This window comes from Scylla paramamosain, chromosome 48, assembly GCF_035594125.1.
Source record: "Scylla paramamosain isolate STU-SP2022 chromosome 48, ASM3559412v1, whole genome shotgun sequence".
NCBI lineage: Eukaryota > Metazoa > Arthropoda > Malacostraca > Decapoda > Portunidae > Scylla > Scylla paramamosain.
In genome coordinates this window covers 5,454,276-5,475,481 of record NC_087198.1, presented here as the reverse complement: position 1 = coordinate 5,475,481, position 21,206 = coordinate 5,454,276, and the positions used below count along the sequence as shown (strand labels likewise).

The 21,206-nt window shown below is 39.9% G+C and overlaps 1 long non-coding RNA gene across 2 annotated transcripts in view; it reads left to right on the top strand.

Moving 5' to 3' along the window:
* LOC135095199 (uncharacterized) overlaps positions 1 to 531 on the top strand; it is a 19,014-nt gene extending 18,483 nt beyond the window's left edge. For both annotated transcript variants that reach the window (XR_010264122.1, XR_010264121.1), the window contains exon 3: positions 1 to 531. This exon is cut by the window's left edge and continues 774 nt beyond it. This is a non-coding gene — a long non-coding RNA (uncharacterized LOC135095199).
* The last annotated feature ends 20,675 nt before the right edge of the window (positions 532 to 21,206 follow it).

Sequence of the window (21,206 nt, the reverse complement as noted above, 5' to 3'; positions counted from 1 at the left end):
GAAGGATTTTCAACCTTTTGTTTCTTAGTAAATGACGTAATTAGAAAAAACGAATCTTCTTTAAGGGGAAACTAAACAACAATGAATTATTCCTCTTTATTCTTAATACTGCAGATATTTGGGTAGTTTTGGGCGAATATTCTATTTAGACGTAGTGTTTTGTAATGTGCGGCAGTACTAGATGCCACACTGAAGTGGTAGAAGTGAGAGAAGAAGCCTTATTTATGAAATGTGACAGAAAACCTAACAATGAATGGAGGGTGAACAAGGAGGAGCGACAGAGGGAAGAAAGGGGCAAACAACAGGAACAAAAGGAACAACACGAATAGGAGAGAGAGAACAGGAGGAGGAGGAGGAGGAAGAGAAACTGAAAGATACGGAAGAGAAGGAGGAGCAGGAGGAAGAGGAAGAGGAAGAAGAGGAAAACAAAGAAAAACTTCGATAACAAAACTCTCTCTCTCTCTCTCTCTCTCTCTCTCTCTCTCTCTCTCTCTCTCTCTCTCTCTCTCTCTCTCTCTCTCTCTCAGCCGCTGCAGTAATTTATCACATCAACATTCAAACACCTCGCTCATACCGAGATGAAAAGATGAAAAATGGACAAATATAAAATAATGATCATGTCATAGTGAAATGAGAATTACGAAAAGAATGATAAATAAATCATACAATAAATAAAACAAGTGGCAAGTGTCTTATGTTGACACATCCTGTGATCATGCCACTGCACTGCGTCATACTGTCAGTCACAGATTACATTTCGCGCGGTGATCGTGTGCGATAGAGACCAGTCACCCCATACACCCCCATCTGAACCCTCTCAACCTCACCAACCTTCCGTACCACCTCCCTTTCTATATCATCAACCTTTCTCACCTTCCCACCACTCCCACCCCCGCTCACCTTCACCTGTTCCTGCTATTTTTTCTTGTCAGCTTCCTTCTCTTCCATCATCACCCATCGTTCCTTCCCCTCACCACTCACCCTCACCACCCCCACCACCTTCTCCTTCACAGTCAACCCCTCCTTCATCTCACCCGCTCCTTCATCCCTCACCACCACCCGCACCACCTTCTCCTTCACAATCACCTCCTCCTCCATCTCCCCCGCTCCCTCATCCTTCACCATCACCCTCACCACCACCACCACCACCATCACCGCCACCAGCTGCAGAAGACACATTTGACTCAGTCTTTCAACACTCGTATATTATATCAGTCTGAGGAAGAGGAGCACGTTTACACCACTCCTCCATCACCATCCTCTCACGAAAACTAGTAGGTAAAATATAAACTGCAGTTTGTTTTAGACTGAATATTGGTGTGTAAGGCACAATGGAACCATTCCAGATATGCCCATACATAGTATGTTATGATTATATTTAGTTTTGATGAATGTTGGTGGTTGAGTTCAAAGTTTGCCGCACGCGCGGAAATCCCGGATATGGCGCCGGCGCGCGTTTTGACTGGCCATGCCGAAGAGGTTAAGGGGCTCGTAGTAGTGGTGGTGGTGGTGGTTGTGGCTGTGGTTGTGGTGGTGGTTATAAGAACATAAGAAGTGAGGAGACTGCAAGAGGTCAAGTGATGGCCTACACAAGGCAGCTCCTCTATCCACACCATTGGAGCAATCCAACGCCTACCCATCCCATCTATCCTCCCTATCCATGCTCTCATCTAGCCCTTTTTTTAAACTATCTAATGTTTCACCACTAACCACATGTCTACTTAACCTGTTCCAGTTATTAACCACCCTATATATACATAACAACCTCTACCAGTTATATTAAACCTTCTAACACTATAACTAAAGACAGAGACAGAGACATTTAAGACAGACAGACAGACAGACAAAAAAGACAATTTTAACAACAACCTCTACGAGTTATATTATTAATCACTACAACACTATAACAACAACGACAACATAGCGGTTGTACATATCTGATTAATTAATACCAGAACAAGAGGCAGTGGTATTGTATTTAGTGGTGTGTGTGTGTGTGTGTGTGTGTGTGTGTGTGTGAAGTCATGAGGAGATTTGAGACTAATAAGAATGTCCTCTCTCTCTCTCTCTCTCTCTCTCTCTCTCTCTCTCTCTCTCTCTCTCTCTCTCTCTCTCTCTCTCTCTCTCTCTCTCTCTCTCTCTCTCTCTCTCTCTCTCTCTCTCTCTCTCTCTCTCTCTCTCTCTCTCTATATATATATATATAAATATATATATAAGAATAATATAATTATAGGAATAATAAGGATAATAATATTTTTTCACGGTCAACCGGTCAACCGTTGGAAGCTCAAACCACCCCTACCCCATCCTCCCTTATCTCTCCCCTACCTCCTCCCCTCCCCTATCTCTCCCCTACCTCCTCCTCTCCCCTTTACTCCCCTCACCCCCTCCCACCCTCCTTGTCTTCCCTTCGTTTTCACTGTCAAGGTCAAATCTGACAGTTTTACCCCCACCACCAACCCCCCCCTCCGTCCCTGTCTCACTCATTTCAAAACACACACACACACACTCACGTATCATTACGTAGATACCGTAGGAAAGATTGATACCATATTAGCTCTGAGCTAGGGACGTAGGGGAAAAGCTGGCTGTGTCGAGAGACCAGCAGGCGACCAGAAGGTGAATTACACACACACACACACACACACACACACACACACGCACACACACACGTAATTATGATTTTGAAAGTTTGATTAAATGTCCATTGACCAAATGTCCTTCGTTGAAATGTGCTTTAGCCATCGTTCCGGCCACGAATGAAACCAGGTATATAATTGATTTACAAAGACAGACCATTATGAGGAAGGCAGAATTGATGGTGCAATGCAAAAATGTGTAGGACTATACCAAAGTAAACTATTAAAATGTATTTATTTTCCAGTTGCAGAAAGGGATCTGATGATGTCCTCCAAAGCAATATAATGTTACATAATCGCATAGTATAGCTTGTGGGAGTAGGAAAAAAAAACGGAAGGTGAGAGAGAAAGAGAGAACGGATGTTCTGTAGGGAGGACTATATTTACTCAAGGAGATAAGTTTCATTATTTTATTATACAGTGAGATGCATTATTCATTTAAGATGAAGGGAGGAGAATAGGTTACATTATTATTTTAGTTATTCCAAGAAGTGATTGTTTTGTTAAGTTAGTTTTTCCTTAATGTGTAAAGGCATAGATACTTAAGAAACTTGAGTATTATTTTCTACATTTGTAATAAGAGTAAGGAAAATTTGTGAATAAACTAGAGAGACTTAGGAAAAGATTGTTTCCTTGACGACCTCCAGTTTCCCTTAAGTGACTTAAAAGACGCTCACGTATGTGGGTTTGGGCAGGAGAGGGAAATGATCTATTCACCCTAGCTAGAGTGCTTGGGAAAGTCTCTGAGAGTCGCAGAACGGCAAAAGGCAAGGTAGAGTGCTTCGCGCATTCCCTGAGAGGCCTATCCCGCCGCAGTGGCGTGCACCGACCCGGAGGAGTTACGACGTCGGGGGTACACTGCTGTCTGCCTTCCCCGTACGCTGAGACGGTGGTCAACAGCAGCCGGTGGTGGTGGTGGCTACTAGGCTCCACTCCCCACCCCTCCCCCTGGCATTGTAACAATAATACCACCATTGCTAGTCCTGTTTGGTTATCCCATTAACAAAAAAAAAAAAAAAAAACTTATAAGAATAAAAAGTTTGCAAGGTCCTGTATTGCAGTAAGTGGTGGTGGACAACAGTGTGAAAGTTTGTGTTTTATCTCTTCATAATTTACTTATGCATACATTTTGTATTTAGCACTATGAAAGTTGATAGCAAGTTTTTTGCATGCAGGTCGTGGTGCTTTAAAATCAGGACATTTTTTTAATTTGTCAAATCATTACACAAATGTACACTCCTCAGAACCAGGATATAGAATTGGATGTGAAATTGATGGCTGTTCTAGATCATACAAATCTGTAAAGTATCTACTAAGACATTCGTTCACATCACGCATTATTTTATAATTGCCATCTTAATAGAGTCAGGGGGAAATTTAAAGTTTGTGATGATTCCTTACCTGATCCAGAGATTAGGATTTGTATGCTGAGTGAAGCTGGTGTGGAAATGATAACTGACGAAGGAAACGAATGTGCTTCATCACATTTAAATATCAACTGGACCCATGAAATTGTTACAAGGCTTTTAGCACTGAGAGAGGAGAAGTTGCTCCCTTCTGTAGTTATTAAAGATTTCACTGAACATTTGCAAGACCTTTTGGCTTTGCAGCACACTCAAACTATGAATAAGGTAATAAGTAAACTTAAAGAGGATGGAATTGATCCCAAAACGTTAAATGATCTCATGAATTCCTCATCACCTGCAGGCTTTGTGTGTTTAATATTGAACACCCCAAAATTGTGAACATTTCCTCCGTTTCACAACATCCCATCTCTTAGGTATCAAGTATGAAAAAGGTAACACTTTCAAAAACAACATCTCTACTTGTAAAACTCAATGAAGTAAAGACAGAATTGAGCTATAAAAATGCACAAATCTGCTTTCAAATATATTCAACTCCACACATAATGCCTCTCTCTCTCTCTCTCTCTCTCTCTCTCTCTCTCTCTCTCTCTCTCTCTCTCTCTCTCTCTCTCTCTCTCTCTCTCTCACATACATGCATAAACACAACAGCTATAATGAGAGAGAGAGAGAGAGAGAGAGAGAGAGAGAGAGAGAGAGAGAGAGAGAGAGAGAGAGAGTGGTATCCTCGCCTGACCTGGTAACACTGCAAAAAAATACACATCTGGCAATGCAGACCTGCCAGACGCCAGCCAGCCGGGGACCCCACGTCGACACTAGTGCTCTAACCTGACCTAAGTTAACCTAACATAACTAGACTGCATAGACTCAGCTTGCTGTTACACTTGCTGTTGTGCTGTTGTGTGTGAACGGTGACAGATTAACAACATTTCTGCATTACTGACAGGAGAAACACGCTTTTAAAAGGCTCTAGTTGAAATGACACAGGTTTTCAAGGGTGTTTTTACAGTTACAGTGACATATTAACAACATTTCTGCATTACTGACAGGAGAAACACGCTTTTAAAAGGCTCTAGTTGAAGTGACGCAGGTTTTCAAGGGTGTTTTTAAAGTTGCAGTGACATATTAACAACATTTCTGCATTACTGACAGGAGAAACACGCTTTTAAAAGGATCTAGTTGAAGTGACGCGGGTTTTCAAGGATGTTTTTACAGTTGCAGTGACATATTAAGAACATTTCTGCATTACTGACAGGAGAAACACGCTTTTAAAAGGATCTAGTTGAAGTGACGTGGGTTTTCAAGGTTGTTTTTTACGGTTCCAGTGACAGATTAACTACATTTCTGCATTACTGACAGGAGAAACACTCTTTTAAAAGGCTGTAGTTGAAGTGACGCGGGTTTTCAAGGGTGTTTTTACAGTTGCAGTGACATATTAACAACATTTCTGCATTACTGACAGGAGAAATGCTTTTAAAAGCTCTAGTTGAAGTGCCGCAGGTTTTCAAGGGTGTTTTTATAGTTGCAGTGACAGATTAACAACATTTCTGCATTACTGACAGGAGAAATGCTTTTAAAAGCTCTATTTGAAGTGATGCAGGTTTTCAAGGGTGTTTTTACAGTTGCAGTGATAGATTAACAACATTTCTGCATTACTGACAGGAGAAACGCTTTTAAAAGGCTCTAAAAGGCTCTAGTTGAAGTGACACAGGTTTTCAAGGGTGTTTTTTACAGTTCAGTGACATATTAACAACATTTCTGCATTACTGACAGGAGAAACACTTTTAAAAGGCTCTAGTTGAAGTGACGCAGGTTTTCAAGGGCGTTTTTACAGTTCCAGTGACATATTAACAACATTTCTGCATTACTGATAGGAGAAACACACTTTTAAAAGGCTCTAGTTGAACTGATGCAGGTTTTTAAGGGTGTTTTTACAGTTTCAGTGACATATCAACAATGAGTTAAGTTAAGTGATGTCAGGTGTGGTTAGGTGTGGTTAGGAGAGGTTTGGTGTGGTTAGGTGAGATTAGATGTTATTAGGTGATGCTTGGTGTGGTTTTGTTATGATTGGTGAGATTTCGTGAGGTTAGGTGAGTTTAGTTGTGGTTAGGTGAGGTCAGGTGAGCTTAACTGTGGTAACTTCAGGATGGGTGAGGTTATGTGAGGTTACATAAGGTTTCATGAGTTAAGATGATTTTAGGTAATGTTCAGTGGGATTATGTGAGGTTAGGTCATGTTAGCTGAGGTTAAGTGAGTTAAGATGAAGTTGGCTAATGTTGAATGGGGGAATATGAGGTTAGGTGATATTAGCTAAGGTTAGGTAAGGTTAAGAATGGTTAGGAGGGGTTACATGAGGTATGTGTGGTAAGTTGTAGCTAGGTAAGGTTAGGTTAGTTTAGGTGAGGTTAGATATTGTCAGGTATGATTAAGTGAGGTTAGGTGACTTAGGTGAGGTTATGTGAGATTAAATGACGTTAAGAGAGGTTAGGTGAGGTTATGTGTGGTTAAGTGAGGTTAATTGTTAGGTGATGTTTTGTTAGCTTAGGTGAGGTTAGTTGAGGTTAGGTTAGGTTAGGTTATGGGTGGTTAAGTGAGGATAGGTGAGATTAGGTGTGGTTACATAAGGTTAGGTGAGGTTAGATGTGATTAAGAGAAGTAATGTAAATTTGGTGAGGTTAGGTGAGGCTAGGTGAGATTAGGAAAGATAAAGTGAGGTAGTGTGGTTAGGTAAGGTTAGATGAGGTTAGGTGTGGTTAGTGGTTGTTAAGAGAGGTTAGGTAAGGATAGGTGAGGTTAGTTGAGGTTAGGTTTTGTTAGGTATGGTTAGATGGTGTTAGGTGTGATTAGGTGTGGTTAGGAGAGATTATGTGATGTTAGATGAGGTGTGGTTAGATGAGGTTAGGTGAGGTTAACTTAGGTTAGGTGTGGATAGGTTAGTTTAAATGATGTTAGGTAATGTTTGGTCAGATTATATGTGGTTAAGTGTGGTTAGAAGAGGTTACGTGAGGTTAGTTGTGTTTGATGTTGTTGGTTGATGTTAAGTGTGATTAGGTATGGTTAGGAGAGTTTAGATGAGGTTAGTTGAGGTTAGGTGAGGTTAAGTGTAGTTAGGTGAAGCTATATGAGATTCGGTGAGGTTAGGTGAGGCTAGGTAAGGTTAGGAGATGTATAATAAAGCTAGTTGAGGTTTGATGATGATAGATGAGGTTAGATGTGGATAGGTGTAGAAAGGTGAGGTTAGGTGAGGTTTGCTAAGGCTAGGTGAAGTTATGTGAGTTTAGGTGAGGTTAGCTGTGCTTAGGGGAGGTTTTATGAGGTTAGGTGTGTATTAGTGATGTTATGTAAGGGTAAGTGATGTTATGTGAAGTAAAGTGTGTTTAGGTGAGGTTAGGTGAGGTTATTTATGGTTAGGTTTACTTAGGTGACGTTAGGTGAGGTTAGGTGTGCTTAGGTAAGGTTAGGTGAGGTTAAGTGAAGTTAGGTGTGGTTAGGTGAAATTATGGGAGGTTAGGTAACGTTAGTGAGGTAATGTAGGTGAGGTTAGGTGAGGTTAGGTATAGTTAAGTGAGGTTAGGTAATGTTTGGTGTGGTTATATGAGGTTGGGTGAGATTAGGTAAGGTTAGGTGATGAAAAATAAGGTTATGTGTGATTATGTGAGTTTACATGTGGTTATGTGTGGCTAGTTGTGATTAGTTGAGGTTAGGTGAGATAAGATAATATTACATAATATTATGTGAGGTTAGGTGACTTAGGTTAGGTTAGTTAAGGTTACTTAATGGTAGGTGAGATTAGAAGAGGTTAGGTAATGTTATGTATGGTACAATGAATTTAAGTGAGGTTATGTTAAGATGAGGTTAGGCGAGGTTAAGAAGCGCTAGATGAATTTAGGTGAGATTATGTGAGATTATTCGAGGTTGGGTGAGGTTAGGAGAGGTTAGGTGAGAATAGGTGATCAGGTGTGTTTATGAGAGGATATGTGAGATTAGGTGGGTATGTACTCGTAAATTCAACTGAGGTTATGAAAGTTTATGGGAGTTTATGGGAAGTATGGTGAAGTTAGGTGAGGTTAGGTGAAATTTAGTGTGGTTAAGTGAGATTTGATTTGGTTAATATGGTTATAAGGTTAGGTGAGGTTAGGTGAGGTTTGGTATGGTTAGGTAAGTTAGGTGAGGTTAGATGTGGTTAGGTTAGGTGATGTGAGGTTACATTGTTAAGTGTGGATAGGAGAGGATAGATGAAATTAAATGAGGTTAAATTAGATTATATGAGGTTATATAAGGTTAGGTGTGGTTAGGTGAGGTTTGGTCAGGTTAGATGTGGTTAGGTGAGGATAAGTGAGGTTAAGTTAGGATAAGTAAGGTTAGGTGAGGTTAGGTGGGATTATGTGACCTTAGGTAAGGTTCATTGAGGTTAGATGAGTTTAGTAGATGTTTGGTGAGGGTAAGTGAGGTTAGGTGATATTAGGTATGGTTAGGTGAGGTTAGGAATAATTAACTAAGAAGTTACTTGAAGTTAAGGGATATTAGGTGAAATTTGTTAAGGTTATGTGAGGTTATGTGAAGTCAGTTTTGGTTAGGTGAGGTTAGGAGATGCTGCATGATGTTAAGTGAGGTTTGGCATACTTATGTGAAATTGAGTGAGTTTACAGAGGTTAGGTGAGATCAGGTGATGTTAGATGCAGTTATATGAGGTTATATATGGTTAGGTGAAGTTAGGTGAGGTTAGGTGTGCTTTTTTTTTTTAAATTAGGTGATGTTAGAAGAGTTTATGTTAGGATAGGTGAAGTTAGGTGTATTTAGCTTAGGTTATGTTAGGTTAGTTTAATTTAGGTGAGGTTACAAGAGATTAGGAAAGGTTTGGTATTGTTAAATGAGGTTAATTGAGGTTATGTGTTTTTATGTGAGGGTAGGTGATGTTAGGTGAGGTTAGGTGTGCTCATTCGAATTTTTGGTGAGTTTAGGAGAGGTTATGTTAGGATAGGTGAAGTTAGGTATGTTTAGAAGATGATTGGTGAGGTTAGTTAAGGTTAGTTGTGTTTAGGTGAAGTTAGATGAGGTTGATTATGATTAGGTGTTGCTAAAAGAGGTTAGTTGGGGTAAATTGAGGTAAAGTGTGGTTAGATAAAGTGAAGTGAGGTAATGTGAGGATAGGCGAGGTTAGGTGTGCTTAGGTGAAGTTAAGGTAGGTTAGTTGAGGTAAATTGAAGTTAGGTGGGGTTAGATGAAGTGAAGTGAGGTAATATGAGGATAGATGGGGTTAGGTTTGATTATGTAAGGTTATGTTAGGTTAGGTGTGCTTAGGTGTTGTTAGGTGAGGTTAGGTGAAGTTAGGTGCGATTATGGGAGGTTAGGTAAAGTTAGGTTAGAATAGGTGTTATTTGTTGAGGTTAGGTGTGTTTATGTGAGGTTAGGTGAGGTTATGTATGGTTAGGTGAGGTTAGGTGGTGTTAGGTGTGGTTAGGTGTGCTGAGATGAGGTTAGTTGAGGTTAGGTAATATAAGTTATGCTTAGAAGGATTAAGTGAGGTTAGATGAGGTTATGTTTACTTAGCTAAGGTTAGGTGACGTTAGGACAGGTTAGATTTTAATAAGTTTGGTTATGTGAAATTAGGTGTCGTGAAGTGTGGTTAGGTGAGGTTAGATGAGGTTAGGTGTAGTTAGGAAATTTTGTGAGGTTAGGAATGGTTAGTTAAGGTTAGATGAGGTTAGGTATAGTTAGATGAGATTAAGTGTAGTTAGTTACGTTAGGATACATGAGGATAGATTACGATAGGATACATGAGGTTAGATAAGGTTAAGTGAGGTTAGGTTAGGTTAGATGAAATTAGGTTTGTTAGGTGAGGTATGGTGAGGTTAGTTGAGGTTAGGTAAAATTAGGTGAGGTTTGGTGAGTTTAAATGACGTTAGGTAAGGTTAGGTGAGGTTTTGCAATATTAGTAGAGGTTAGTTGAGGATAAGTGAGTTAGGTGACGTTATGTATGGCTAAGTGAGGCTAGGTATGGTTAGGTGTGGTTAGGTGAGGTTAGATACAGGTGTTTTGGTGAGTTTAGCTGAGTTTAGGTGAGGTTAAGTGAGATGATGTGTGTTTATGTGAGGTTAGGTAACATTAGGTGTATATAGGTGTTATTATATGAGATTAGGTGAGATTAGATTAAGTTAGGTGATTTAGGTAAGTTTAGGTTATGTTTAGTTATGTTAAGAGAGGTTATGTGAGGTAAGGTGAGGTTAGGCATACTTTGTTAAACGTTAAAATCTACCAGGTTAAATGAGGTCAGCTGTGGTTAAATGAGGTCAGGTCATGTTAGGTGTGTTTATGTGAGATTAGGTAGGAGTAGGTACTGTTAGGTGAGGTTAGGTGTGCTTAGGCAAGGTTAGGTGAGGATAGGAGAGGTTAAGTGAGGATAGGTGAGGTTAAGAGCGTTTAGATGATAGGTGAGGTTAGGTAAGTTTAGTTATATTTTAGATGTGGTTAGGTGAGGTTAGATGAGGTTAGGTGTGATTAGGAGAGTTTAAGAGAGGTTAAGTGAGGTTAGATGAGGTTAGGTGTTAAGTGAGGTTAGTTGAGGTTAGGTGAGGTTATGTAAGGTTAGATGTGGTTAGGTGTGATTAGTTAATGTTAGGTTTGATTGGGTTATGTTACATGAGGTTAGGTGACTTAGGTAAATTTAGGTTAAGTTAGGTAAGGTTAGTAGAGGTTAGCTGAGGCTATGTGAGGTTAGGTGATTCTAGGTATGGCTAGGTGAGGTTAGGTATGGTTATGTGTGGTTAAGTGAGGTTAGGTGAGATTAGGTGTGGTTAGGTAACTTAAGTTTATTTAGGTTAGGTTAGGTAAGGTAAGAAGTTAGGTGAGGTTAGGTGTCGTTAGGTGTGGTTATGTGAGTTTAGGTGTGGTTATATGTGGTTAGATGTGGTTAAGAAAGGTTAGATGAGGTTAGGCGTGGTTAAGTGAGGTTAAGTGAGGTTACTTTAGTTTTTGTTTGGATAGGTGGAGTTAAGTGTGCTTAGAAGAGATTAGGGGAGTTAAGGTGTGGTTAGGTGAAGTTATGTGAGGTTTGGTGGTTAGGTAAGGGTGTGTGAGGTTAAGTGTCAGTTGGTATGGTAAGGTGATGTTAAGTGACGTTCGATGTAGTGAGTTGAAGTTTTGTGAGGTTAGGTGAGGTTAAGTGTGCTTAGGTGAAGTTGTATGAGTTTAGGTGTGCTTAAGTGATATTGGGAAAGGAGGTGATGTTCGGTGATGATAGGTAAAATTAGGTGAGATTAGGTAACGTTAGGTATAATTAGGTGAGGTTAAGTGAGGTTAGGTGTGGTTAGTTGAGAATAGGTGATCTTATGTGATTTTAGGTAAGATCAAGTGAGATAAGATGAGGTTAGGTAATGTTAAGGTGGGGTTAGGTAAGGTTAGAAGAGGTTGAGCAAGGTTAGGTAAGATTAGGTGAGGTTAGATGATATTTGCTGAGGTTAGGTGAGGTTAAGTTGTTTTATGCATATTCAGGTGATGTTAGATGGTGTGGTTACCTGTGATTATGTGACTTTAGGTAAGGGTAGCTAAGATTAGGTAAGTTTAGGTGAGGTAGGTGAGTTTAGGTGAGGTTGGGTGTAACTTGGTGTGGTTATTTGAGATATGTGATGTTAGATTTGATTAGGTGAGATTAGGTGACTTAGGGTAGTTTAGGTGAGGTTTGTTGTATTTAGGTGATGTTTGGTGAGAATATGTGTTGTTAGTGAGGATAGGTGAAGTTTAATGAGGTTAGGTGTGGTTATGTAAGGTTAGGTAATGTTATGTATAGTTAGGTGAGGTTAAGTGAGATTTGTTAAAGTTAGGTGAGGTTAGGTAAGGTTAAGTGAGGTTATTTTATGATAGATGAGGTTAGGTGACTTTAGGTATGGTTAGGTGAGGTTAGGTGAAGTTAGGAAAGGTTAAGTCACATTATGTGTGGTGAGGTGAAGTTACATTAGGTTGGGTAAGGTTAGGTAAGATTAGGTGAGGTTAGATGTTATTAGGTAAAGTTATGTGAGGTTAGATGTGGTTAGATGTGGTTAGTGAAGGATAGGTGAAGTTATGTGATTTTAGCTAAGATTATGTGAGCTTGTGATGTTTGTGAAATAATGTTAGGTGATGTTAAGTGATGTTAAGTGATAATAGCTGAAGTTAGGTTCAGTGAGGTTAGGTGAGGTTAATTGAGGTTAGGTGAGATTAGGTGCGGTTAGGTGTGATCAGGTGACTCTGAGTGAGGTTTGGTGATGTTAGGTGTGGTTAGGTGAGGTTATATGAGGTTAAGTTTGGTTGGGAGTGGTTATGTTACGTTAGCTGCGATTAGGTAAATTAGGTTTGGTTAGAAGTTATGTAAGGTTAGGAGAGTTTAGGTGAGGTTAGGTGCTGTTAGATGAGATTAGGTGTGGTAATATGAGGTTAGGTGGGGTCAGGTGAGGTTAGGGTAGGTTAGCTGAGGATAGGAGACGTTAGGAAAGGTTAGGTGAGGCTAGTGAGTTTTTTAGAGGATAGGTGTGATTAGATGAGGTTAGTTGAAGTTAGGTTAGGTTAGTTAGACTCGGTAAGGTTAACTGAGGTTAGGTGAGCTTATTTTAAGATTAGGTGAGGTTAGGCGAGGTTAGGTGACATTATATGTGGTTATATAAAGTTTAAGTGTGTTTAGGTATGGTTAGGTGAGGTTAGGGAAAGATAGGTGATGTTAGGTTAGGCTAGATGTGATTAGATGTGATTTGGTGATGTCAGTTGTGATTAGGAATGGTTAGGTGACTTAGGTGACGTTATGTTTGGTTATGTGAGGTTAGGAGAGGTTAAATGATGCTAGGTAAGGTAAGTTATATGAGGTTAGGCATGCTTAGGTAAGGTTATGTGAGGTTAGGAGAGGATAGGTAAGTTTAGGTGAAGTTAGATATGTATAGGTCTGGTTATTAGCTGTTTGTTGAGGTTAAGTGAGGTTAATTGTTGTTTGGTGTGGTTAGGTGAGGTTAGTTGTTGTAACTTGTGGTTAGTAGGGTTTATGTTATGTTAAATGAGGTCAGGTTTGGTTAAGAGAGGTTAAGAGAGGTTGTTAGCAGTGGATATGTGTGATTATGTGTGGTTAGGAGAGGTTTAGTTAGGTTAAGTGGGGTAGGTCTGGTTAGGTGAAGTTTCATGAGATTAGGTGAGCTTAGGTCAGGCTAGGTAAAACTAGGTGAGGTTAGGTGTGGAATGCTGTTGTAATATGAGATTAGGTCAGGTTAGTTTAGGTTATGTGAGGTTAGGTGTGTTTAGGTGTGCTTAGGTAAGGCTAGTTTTCCTGCTAGGTGAGGTTTAGGTTTAATGAGGTTAGGCAAGTGTAGGTGATGTAAGGTAAGGTTAAGTGTTCATAGGTGAGTTTAGGCAAGTTTACTTTAAGTTATGTGTGCTTAGGTGAGGTTAGATGTACTTAGGTAAGGTTAGTTGTGGTTAGGTGAGATTAGGTATGTTTAGGTGAGGTTAGGTATGGTTAGGTGATATTAGGTATGTTTAGGTGAAGTTAGGTGAAGTTAGATGAATTTAGGTATGGTAAGGTGAGGTTAGAAAGGTTAGGTGTGCTTATGAGAGGTTCGGTGAGGTTAAGGAAGGTTAGGGTTGCTTAGGTGAGGTTAGGTGAGGTAAGGTGTGCTTAGGTAAGATTAGGTTAGGTGAAATTAGGACAGGTTAGGTGATGTTATGTGATGTTGGGTAATACTAGGTATGGTTAGGTGTGTTTAGGTAAGGTTAAGTAAAGTTAGGTTTGTTTAGTAGTGGTTAGGAGAGGTGAGGCGAGGTTAGGCGAGGCTAAATGTGGTTACATAAGGTTAAGTGAGGTTAGGTGAAGTTAGGTTAGGTGAGGTTAAGTAAGGTGAAGTTAGGTTAGGTGAGGTTAAGTAAGGTTAAGTGAGATTAGTTAAGGTTAGGTGAGCATAAGTTAGGTGTGCTTACGGTGATTAGGTAAGGTTAAGATTTTTTAGGGTTATTAGGTGAGTTTATGTATCCTTACATGAGGATAGATGAGGTTAGGACAGGTTAGGAGAGGTTAGGTGAAGTTAGGTAATTCTGGGTGTGATTACGTGTGGTATGGGATGAGGGTTATGAGAGGTTAGGTGATGTTAGGTGAAGTTAAATGAGGTTAGGTGAAGTTAAATGAGGTTAGATGTAGTTAGGTTAGTTTAATTAAGGTTAGGTGAGGTTAGCTGAAATTAGGTGAGGTTAGGTGAAGTTATGTTAAGTTACGTTATATTTGGTTAGGTTGAGGTAAGGTGAGGTTAGGTAAGGTGAGCTGAGATTATGTGAGCTTGCATGAGGTTAGGTAACGCTACATATGGTTAGGTGAGGTTGTGTTATAATTATGATAAGGTGTGGTTAGGTGAGGTTAGATAATATTAGGTCAGGTTATGTGAGGCTAGATGAGGTTATGTAAGGTGAGCTGAGGCAAGATGAGTTTAACTGAGGATAGGTTTGGTTACTTGAGGTGAGATTAGGTGTGGTTAGGTGTAATTAGTTGAGGTTAGGTGTGATTAGGTGAAGTTAGGTGAGGTTAAATCAGGTAAGGAATGCTTATATTAGGTTTTGCTAGGTTATGAGAGGTTTGGTGATGTCTAGTGAGGTTAGTTGTGGTTAGGTGTGGCTAGGAGAAGTTAGGTGAGGTTAGCTGAGGTTAGATGAGGTTAGGTACTGATGGGTGTGGTTAGGTGTGGTTAGGAGAGGTTATGTGAGGTTAAGAGGTTTAAATGAGGTGAGGTGAGGTTAAGTGAAGTTACTTGTGGTTATGTGAGGTTAGTTCATGTCTACGTGAGGTTAGCAGAGGTTATGTAAGGTTAGGTGAGGCTAGGTGAGGTTATGCGTGGATAAGTGTTGTAAAGAGAGATAATGTGAGGTTCGGTAAGGTTTGTTTGGGTTATGTGAGATTAGGTAAGGATAGGTGTGATTAGGTGAGGTTTCTTGAGGGTGTGATTGCTTAAGTGAGGTTAGGTTTGGTAAGTTTAGATGAGGTTAGATGTTGTTAGGTGAGGTTAGGTGTGTTTAGCTGAGGTAAGTTGAGGTTAGGTAAGTTTTTAGGTGTGGTTAGGTGAGGTTAGGAGAGTTTAAGTTTGCTTAGGGAAGTTTACATGAGGTTATAACAGGTTATGTGACGTTAGTTGAGATTAAGTGTAATTATGTGTGGTTAGTAGATGTTAGGTCATATTAGGTGAGGATAGTTCTGGTTTGGTGTGATTATTTAAGGTTAGGTTTGGTTAAGTGTGGTTAGGAGAGCTTAGGTGAGTTTCATTAAGGTCAGCTTTGGTTAGAAGTTAGATTGTGTTATTTGTGGGTAGGGATGGTTAGGTGATATTAGGAGACCTTAGGTGAGGTTAAGTGAGGTTAGGTAAGGTTATGTGAGATTAGGTAATGTTAGGTGTGCTTAGATGAGGTTACAGGAGGTTATGTGTCCTTAAGTAAGATTATGTATCGGTATGTGAGGTTAGAGAGAATGGGTGTGTTTGGATGAGGTTAGGTAAGGTTAGTTGAGGTTATGTGTGCTTAGGTGACATTAACTTGAGGTTAGGTGTGCTTAGGTGGGGATAGGTGAAGTTAGGTGAGGTTAGTTAATGCTAGGAGTGGTTAGGTTTGGTTAGCTGAGGTTAGATGAGGTTAAGTGTGTTCTGGAGTGGTAATGAGAGGATAAGAGATGTTAGGTGAGGCTAGAGGCTAGAAGAGGTTAGGTATGGTTAAGTGAGGTTGGGTGAGATTACTTGAAATTAGGTGAGATTAGGTGAAGCTAGGTTAATTTAGGTTAGGTTAGGTTTGGTTACGTGAAGTGAGGTTAGGTGAGGTTAGCTGAGATTAGGTGAGGTTACATGAGGCTAGCTAGGTAATGTTACATATTGTTAGGTGAGGTTAGGTGAAATTAGTTGCAGTTTTGTGTGATTAGGTGAGGTTAGGTGTGACTAGATGAGGTTAGATAACTTAGATGTGGCTAGGTTAGTTTATGTGAGGTTTGGAGAGAGTAAGTGATGATAGGTGAGGGTATGTGAGGTTAGGCAAGCTTATATGACGTTACATAATGTTAGGAGAGATTTGGCGAGTTTTGGTGAGGTTAGGTGTGGTTTGGAGAGATTAGGAGATGTTTGGTGAGGATAGTTGCGGTTTGGTTTGGTTAGGTGAGGTTAGGTGTGGTTAGATATGGATAGGAGAGTTCAAGTGAGGTTAGGTGAGGTCAGGTTTGGTTAAGTGAGGTTAGGTGAAGATAGGTATGAATATATGTGGTTAGGTGTAGTTAGGAGAGGTTTGGTGAGGTTAGGTAGTTTAGGTGAGGTTAGTTGAAGTTAGGTAAAGTTACTTGAGATTTAGTGAGGTAAAGTTTTGAGATTTTAGGTGAGGGCTGGTAAGTTGAAGTGAGTCTAGGTGAGGTTATGAGTCGATATGTATGGTAACATGAGGTTAGGTAAGGTTTGGTGAGGTCAGGTGAGGTTATTTGAGGTTAGGTGAGGTTAGGTGTGCTTAAGAGTGAGGTTAAATTATGTTAGGTGTGCCTAGGTAAGGTTACGTTATGTGTACTCGTACTTAGGTGAAGTAAGGTTAGGTTAGGTTAGGTTAGGTTAGGTTAGGTTAGGTAATTCTAGGTGTGGTTAGGTATGGTTATGTGAGGTTAGGTGAGATTAAGTGTCGTTAGGTGAGGTTACATGTCGTTAGGAGAAGTTATCTGAGTACAGGAGAGGTTCGGTGTTGTTAATTGAGATTAGGTGAGCTTCGCTAAGTTTTAGGTAATGTTAGGTAAAGTTAGGTGAGGTTAAGTGAGGTTAAGTGAAGTTAGATAAGATTATGTTTTGTTAGGAGAGGTTAGGTGAGGTTAGATGTGATTAGGTGTGGTTAAGTGTGGTTAAGTGAGGTTATGTGAGCTTAGGTGTGGTTAGGTGATGAACGGTAAGGTAAGGTGTAGATTGAGGTTAAGTGAGTTTGTGTGCTTAGGGGATGTTGGGTGAGGTTAGGTGAGGTCAGGTGTGATTAGGTAAGGTTAGTTGAGTTTAGCATAGGTTAGGTTATGTTAGGTGAGGATAAGGATGAGGTTAAGTGAGGTTAGGTGTGGTTAGGAGAAGTTAGGTGAGGTTCTGTGAGTAAGGTTAAGTTTTGTTACATAAAATCAGGTATAGCTAGGTGAGGTTAGGTGTGGTAAGGTGAGGTTAGTTGAGGTTAGCTAAGTTTAGGTGAGGTTAGGTGATGTTACATAAGTTTAGATGAAGTTAGCTGGTATTAGGTATGGCTAGGTAAGATTAGTTTGTATTAAGTGCGGTTAGGTGAAGTTAGATAAGGTTTCGTGAAGCTATGTAAGGTTAGGTGAGGTTAAGTAAGGTTATATGAGGTTAGTTTAGGTTAAGTGAGATTATGTGTGTTAGGTGAGGTTATGTGACGTTAGGTGTGGTTAGGTGTTGTTAGGTGAAGTTAGGTAAATTTTAGGGGCGATTAAGTGAGGAGAGATTAGGTGAGTTGAAGAGAGGTAAGGTAAAGTTAGGTATGTTATATAAGGTTAGGTCCTGTTAGGTGAGGTTAGGTGAGGTTATATGTGGTAAGGTGATATTAGGTTATATTATTTGTGCTCACATTAGGTTACGTAACGTGACGTAAGAAGAGGTTAGTTTAGGTTAAGTGAGGTTAAATGTGGTTATATGTTGTTATGAGAGGTTAGGTGAGGATAGATGATACTATTGTTGGTTAGGTGCGGTTAGTTGATTTAAGTTGAGGTTACGTATGGTTAGGTGAGGTTAAGTTAGGTTTGGTGAAATTAAGTGTGTTAGGTGTGGTTAAGTTATGTTTGATGAGGTTAGGAGTGGTTAGGTGATGTTAGCTGAGGTTACCTATGGGTAGGTATGAATAAGTAATGTTAGGTGAGGTTAGTTGAGGTTACCTTTGGTTAGTCGAGGTTACATGCGGTTAGGTGTGGTTATATGGTGAGATTTGGTGAGGTTAGGTGTGTCTAAGTGAAGTCAAGAGAAGTTAGGTAAGGTTATTTATAATTATGTAAGGTTAGGTGCTATTAGCTAATGTTATGTGAGGTTAGGTGTGCTGAAGTTAGTTTACTAAAGGCTACCTGAGGTTAGAAGAAGGTAGGTGAGGTTAATGATTAGATGTGGTTAGGTGCGGTTAGGAGAGTTTAGGTGAGGTTAGGAGAGATTAAGTGTAGTTTGGTGTCTTTAGGTGATATTAGCTGTGGTTAGCTGAGATTAAGTGAGGTTGTGTGTTGTATGGTGAGAATAGATGAGGTTAGGAAAGGTAATATGAGGTTAAGTAAGGTTAGATGAGGTTACTTGTGGTTAGGTAAGGTTATATGGTGTTAGGTGTCTTGTTAGATGAGGGTAGATGAGGTAAAGTGAGGTTAAGTGTAATTAGTTGAGGTTATATGACTTAGGTGAGGTTAGATGAAATTAGGAGAGGTTAGATGATATTAGGTGTGGTTAGGTGAGGTTATGTGAGGTTAAGTGAGGTTAGCTATGATTAGATGTGGTTAGGTGAGGATCAGTTAGGTTAGGTGAGGTTAGGTGAGGCTATGTGTGATTACATAAAGTTAGATGAGATTAGCTAAGGTTACTAAAAGTTAGATAGGATTTGGTGAGGTGTGTTAGAAGAGGTTAGGTAATATTAGGTGTTTTAGGAGAAGTTAGCTGAGGTTAGGTAAGGTTACAAGGTTAGGTGAGGGTTGGTGAGGTTTGGTAAGGTCATGTGCGATTAAGTGAGATTAGTAGAAATTAAGGTAAGTTAGGTGAGGCTAAGTGGGAGAAATTAAGGTTAAGTGAGGTTCGGTCAGGTTACGAGATGGTAGGTGAGTTTATCTGAGGTTACATGAGCTTATGTGACGTTAGATGACATAAAGTGTGCTTAGGTGAGAGTAAGTGAGGTTATATTTGCCTAGGTGAGGTTATTTGAGGTTAGGTGAGGTCAGGTGAACTTAGGTTACGTGAGGTAAGGTTAGGTAAGATTATGTGTGGTTAGGTGAGATTAGGTGAGGTTAGGTGAGGTTAGGTTAGGTTAGATTAGTTAGGTTAGGTGAATTTAGGTGTAATTAGGTGAGAATAGGTGTGCTTAAGTGAAATTAGGTGAGGTTAGGACAAGTTTTGCTTGGTGAAGTTAGATGAGGTTAGGTATGGTTAATCATAGTTAGGTGAGGTTAGGTGTGGTTAGTTGTGGTTAGGAGAGGTTATGTGAGGTTAGTTGAGATAATGTGAGGTTATGTGAGGTTAAGTACGGTTATGTAAAGATATGTGAGATTAGGTGAGGTTAGGTAATGTTAGGTGTGGTTCTGATTGATTAGTTAAGGATAGTTGAGTGTTAAGTGAGGTTACATAAGGTTAAGTGATGTTAGGTAAGGTTAGGTAAACTTACATGAGGTTAAGTATTTGATTGTAAGGTTAGCTGAAGTTAGATGATATTAGCTGAGATTAGAGGATGTTATATGATGTTATATGAGGTTACGTTATGAGTGATTAGTATGAGTGATTAGGATATTTGAAGTTAGGTGAAGTTAGGTAAGGTTAGGTGAGGTTAGGTGAGGTTAAGTGAAGTTAGGTGATATTAATTGCGGTTAGTTGTCAGCAGCTGAGGTTAGGTGAGGTTAAATGTGGTTAGGAGATGTTAGGTATTAATAGGTGAGGTTATGTTAAGTTAGGTATTGTTAGGTGAGATTAGGTGAGGTTAGGTAAGGTAGGGTGATGTTTGAATACTTGGGTGAGGTTACATGAGGTTAGGTAAGGTTAAGAGAGGCTAGGTATGGTTAGGTGTGGTTGGATGATGTTTCTTATTTAGGTGAGGTTAGTTGAGGTTAGGTGTGTTTGGGTGAGGTTTGGTGAGGTTAGATGAGGATAACTGATGATAAGTGAGTTAAGGTAAGGTAAGTTTAGGTGAGGTTATGTAAGGTTAAGTGTGGTAATGTGAAATTAGTTGAAGTTAGGTGAGATTATGCGAGTTTAAGTGAGGTTAGATGTGGTTGGATGAGGTTAGGTTATGTTAGGTGTAGTTAGGTGTTGTTAGGTGAGGTTAGGTGAGGATAATTGATGATGATGAGTTGAATTAAGTTAAGGTTAGGTGAGAGTAAAATAATAATAATAATAATAATAATAATAATAATAATAATAATAAGAAGAAGAAGAAGAAGAAGAAGAAGAAGAATTATAATAATAATAATAATAATAATAATAATAATAATAATAATAATAATAATAATAATAATAATAATAATGATAATAATAATAATAATAAAAATAACAATAATAATGATAATAATAATAATAATAATAATAATAATAATAATAATAATAATAATAATAATAATAATAATAATAATAATAATAAATGGTTTATTATTCAGGCAGTTTACAAACTGAAAATGTACACAGATGGGTGGGGAAATACTTAACATTAATCCTGAAGCTAGGTCTAATCTAGAAGCGAAATACTATTGATTGATGGCTCGTACCATGGTGGGAATCGCGCTGAGTCTGTACCGGTCCGTGCGCGGCACCCTTAGTGGCGTTATCTTATTGTGGTGTTTGGTGGCACGGACTGGGTGAGGCGTGTCAAGCGGCAGCATGTGTCTGAGAGTTGGATGATGCAAAAGTCCCCTTCCAAATTCCACCAAAGCCTCTCGGTGCCTGGTGTATATTCTGAACAGACTCAGGGTGGTCAGGACTTCATCATAGGTTGTGTAGGCAGGACCAAGGATGACCCTTCACGCCCTTTTCTGCAGGCTCTCTAGCTGGAGCTGTTGAGTGTGTGTGAGGGAGAAGAAGCACGCTGGGGAGACATACATATGTTTTGGGGAGGATGGAGTCGAGGTACACCCCCTTTAACTTGTCTGTCGGCGTCCCCAGCGACCTGAATCTGCGCAGCATGTACAGCCTGTAAGTATCCGATCTTACGGTGCTGGCGACAAGCTACTTCCATGTCAGCTGGACGTCCACCGTGACTCCGAGAAGCTTGGCACATTAGACCATCTGGAGGGAGTACGGGCTCACCGTGAGCTGGGGAGGGGGCACTGGTAAAGAGGAGGTACAGGAATGCATCACCACAGTTTTGCTGTGGTTAATGGTCATCCTGTTCTTTTTCGTCCACTTCTGCAGTCGCTCCAAGATTGCATGCATTGGCGAGTAGTCCGGGTTCTTGTTGCAGACTGGGATGCTGATGGTGCAGTCATCCTCATACTTCCAGTGATGGGGGTGTCAGTGAGTGCGTCGTTAATCAGGAGTAG